This window comes from Orycteropus afer, unplaced genomic scaffold, assembly GCF_000298275.1.
Source record: "Orycteropus afer afer isolate SDZICR_OR568_19922 unplaced genomic scaffold, OryAfe1.0 scaffold00261, whole genome shotgun sequence".
In the NCBI taxonomy this organism is placed as follows: domain Eukaryota; kingdom Metazoa; phylum Chordata; class Mammalia; order Tubulidentata; family Orycteropodidae; genus Orycteropus; species Orycteropus afer.
In genome coordinates, this window is record NW_006921848.1 from 1314527 (window position 1) to 1318682 (window position 4156).

Here is a 4156-nt window from a genome sequence, read left to right on the forward strand (position 1 = left end):
ACTCAGGTCTTATACAAAAATAACGTTTCCTGCTGGCAGAGGCAAAAGTAACAACACTCTGGGGTAGAAAGCAACCTGGGATGTCCTCTAAATTGTTTCTCCAAAGAATAAGTGACAAAGGTATCAACTCTGGATTGAGGGGTAAAAATCTCTAAAGTTATTTTACCAAAGAATCAAGGCAAAAGGCCACATAAAGGAACCCATTGTGCCACAGTCATCAAAATTCTTTCCATCCTTTAAGGGCAAGTTCAAACAGTCCTTTATTCATTCAACTTTCCCTGATTCTTCAAACTAAGATTTTTCTTTGGACTTTTCTGAACTTCTATAGTACTTATCACATGCTCTATCCTTTTGTAGTAATTTGGAATCCTTTTTATTTTCTGTAAGCTTGTTAAAAGGACATGATGTTTGGGGAAGTACAAGGCCAATAGGAGCAAGGTTTCTCAGTGAGATGGGTGTGCACAGTAGCCGCAACAACAGACTCAAACACACCAGTGGTCATGAAGAAGCTGCATGATGGGGCGTGATCGTCTGTCATACACCAGCTCACCGTGAGTGGGAGGAGTTGCCTCAATGGCAGCTAACTATGGCAACAAAGCTTGTTAAGGTCGAATGGTCTTTTCTTTCTTTTGTCCCAAGAGTCTTAACAAAATATCCTGTACATACACAGGTGCTCAGGGATTAGAGGAATAACTGATTACAGAGAAATCCTTCGGAAGTAGCTTAACTGGGGGAAGAAGCAGTTAGTGTATTTTTTCCAAATAAAGGGCAGAAGCAGAAATACCAGATAAGGAGGTACAGGGAGGCACCTGAGAGGTGTGTGTGTGTGTGGGGAAGCAGTGCTGTGAGGTGGAGTTTGGGTTGCTGCAGAGAAAGACAAAGAACTAGATCCAGAGACTATCCAAGGAGAGATACCCAGGATCGGGCCCTAAAATGGCTCGCATGAGGGTCAAGCCTAAAGCACCACTCTACTAAGAGCTTGCTAAGGTATGCATTGTAACAAGCAACTTTAATCACTAAAACTATTCATGGAATGTATCTGGTGTGAGTGTGGTTTGTGTCCGGAATCTCCATACACCACGGTAGTTGTAAGCTCTAGGTCACATAAATTCAGTGCCTACATGCCAAGGAAGATGATGGGCACTTTACACCCATTATTTCTGATCCTCAAGAACAACCTTTCAAGAAGGTATTATTATTATCTACTGTGGTGGTTATGTTTGTGTGTCAACATGGCTGGGCCTGGTTGAGTGGCTGGGCAGCTGGTGGTAGTTATTCCCCATGATGAGACTGGCAATCAGTTCCATGGCGGGATCTACCACAAGCAGCTGAGTAGCTGCCTTTGGGAATGCGGTCTACTTCCTATCTATAAGGAGAAGCCTTGGAAACGGTCTCAAGCATATGGCACGCTTGGACTCTGCATGTAGCTGTGTCGTTGCTCCGCAGCCTGCTATGCTATGCCGAACTTGGGACTTATAATGAACTTGAATTAATGGCCTACTGTGTGGTTTGGTAATATCGGGACTGTGCCTCTTTCCTTGTCAACCTTAGGGCGTCTCAGCCTCAGCAGCCAGCAGTTGTCTGAGTGAAGAAATGCTTCTAGCTCCAGTGGAACGGGAGTAGGAGGCAGAACTGGACCCCAAGATTGAAGGGCTTTCATCCAGTCCCTAGAGCCTGACACTTTGAACTTGGACTTAAAGCCTCTAAATTTTAAAAATAAACTCCTGTTTGTTAAGGCCATCCATTTGTGGTATATTTCTGTCGGAGTGGCACTAGGTAACCAGAGCATCTACCCTTTACAGGTGAGGAATCTATAGCTTAAATATGTCATCCAGGACCAAGCGCTAATAAGTGATAGAAATAGTTTTTCGACTGACTTGTCATCTTTGCAGTTTGCATGACTGAAGAAGGGCCGGGGTTGGACGGGATTGTGAATGATGTCTGAATGGGTTGAGACCTAGGGGTGGGATGGCGAACTGTGATGCAGTAACCAGGGGCAGATGGAGGTTTTGTGGGTTTAAAGCTTTTGCAATTCTGCAGGGGTCGGGGAAGGAGGGGGAGGTCCTTCAAGTCCAAAAAACAAAGGAAAAACACAACATGCAAAATTAGGTACAAAAGTGAATATTTATTTAGGGTAAGAAAATAGTAACAAATTATTGAAGTGTGGAGACTGATGACCCTTTCTTCTGATATCTCTTTAGGCAATTTACCAGAATTGCTTAAGTAGGAATGCTTTTTATTGCAGTCTGGCTTCCCCACCCTATCTAGACCTCTTCCTAAGACACTTCCAACACTCCCAGGAGCTTTGCAAGTGAGGAGTTCTGAAGCTGAAGCTTTGTTAGCTTCACTGTGAACCCACCCTCAGAGGTAGCTAAGGTGCAGGGGTAATGGTGGAGGATGAGGGAGGCTTGGAGATTGGAGATGGGATATAAGGAATGGAAGAGAATGTGCATTGTGCACATTACCCGGGGATATAAAATGAAGAGAGAGAGAGAGAGAGAGAATATTTTGTTTTTTAGACCTTATCAAAAACTGGCCCCAATCAAAACAGCCATGCTAAAATGTCACATCTGCCTCTTGACCCTGGAGACATCCAGTGGGTGAGTAGGTGTTGCCCTGAAGAGGCCTGTTATGTTGTCTATGGTGTCAAGGAGATGGTTTAAGGAAGGGAACACTTTTGAGTTTTGAAAACGGAATTCTGTCAGAAACAAACAAGTTTTGTTTAATCTTAATTGCAATCATGCAGAGGAGAAATAGGTGTATGTATGTGTGTCTCTGTGTGTGTGTGTGTGAGAGAGAGAGAGAGAGAAAGAGAGGGAGGAAGAGAGGAGAGAGAGAGAGAGGGGGAGAGAGGGAGGGAGAGAGAAAGAAACAGATGCTTATAAGCAAGCCAGGATTCAATCTTTGAATGCTCTTTTCCTTCATAACTTTTTAGACTGGCTGCCAAATCTTGGTTTCACCAAAATGAAAAAGATCATCTATACTGATAAAGGAAAACAATTTTCAATATTTTTTAATATTTGATTATTTTTCTACAAAACGAGGATGCTATGAGGAAATACCTAGGGGGAGATTTTACTTATAAAGGAGGAGTTAAAGAAGGTTAGGCCAAAACCGGGCCTTACCTCTGTAACACAACCTCCTTCCTTCTTGTCTGTAAGCTTAACAGGCAGGTTTGCAAAGTTTTACTGGAGGCCTGTGTGCTGAGCTGGGGGCTGAAGATCTGGCACAAAATGTGTCTCCTAGAAGACAGAGTGATGAATCAGAGTCCCTGAGAATAAACAGAGTAAATGTGACTGATTGCTGCTGAGAAGAAGAAAACAAAGAGAATACAGATAAGCAGAAGCATTTAACAAACATTAGACACAGCTTGATTGCAATTCATAGACAGTCAAGTAACAAATTTTCTATGAGATTTTATAAATTTTGCAAATCTTTTTTCTCTAAGGTTATTAGACAGGGCTTACTTTTTTTTTTTTTTTAAACAGCTTATGGTAATTATTTTATTAAGTTTTTTCCAGTCAGTAACTGAAGACTTTTATTCAGTTTTCTTTTCAAAGAGAAAGAAGGACTGAGAGGTGAAGGTCCCAGCCTGCCTGAGGAACAGGACAGGAGGGATGCACTGAGTGTTTAGGTGGGCCCCAGGGCTTGGGTGGGACTGCTGTAATTGAGCAACAACTCAAAGACAAACATTGCTGTTGAAGACAAACATTGCGTCACACTTTTTTTTTTTTTTTTAAACTGTGATTTGGGTAAAGTTTACAGAGCAACTTCATTTTTCCATACAGCAGTTCATATACATTTTGTTTCATGATGTTGATTGCAATCTCCATAATGTAATAGTTATCTTCCTACTTTCTCCCTGTTGTCTTTTCCCTGTGTCCTTCTTTCCTATGCATTCCTGCCCTCTGAGCTATCTCCCTGTGTAAATACTGCCCTTCTGACCTCCCATAGTTGATTTTTTGAGGAGTGTACCTACCTGGTGTAAATATTCACCTTATATACCTATCTATTGCTTGCTGAAAGTGAGGATGACTTAAGGCACCTACTGATGAAGGCTGAAGAATACAGTCTGCAGTATGGATTACGTCTCAATATAAAGAAAACAAAAATCCTCACAACTGGACCAATGAGCAGCATCACAATAAATGGAGAG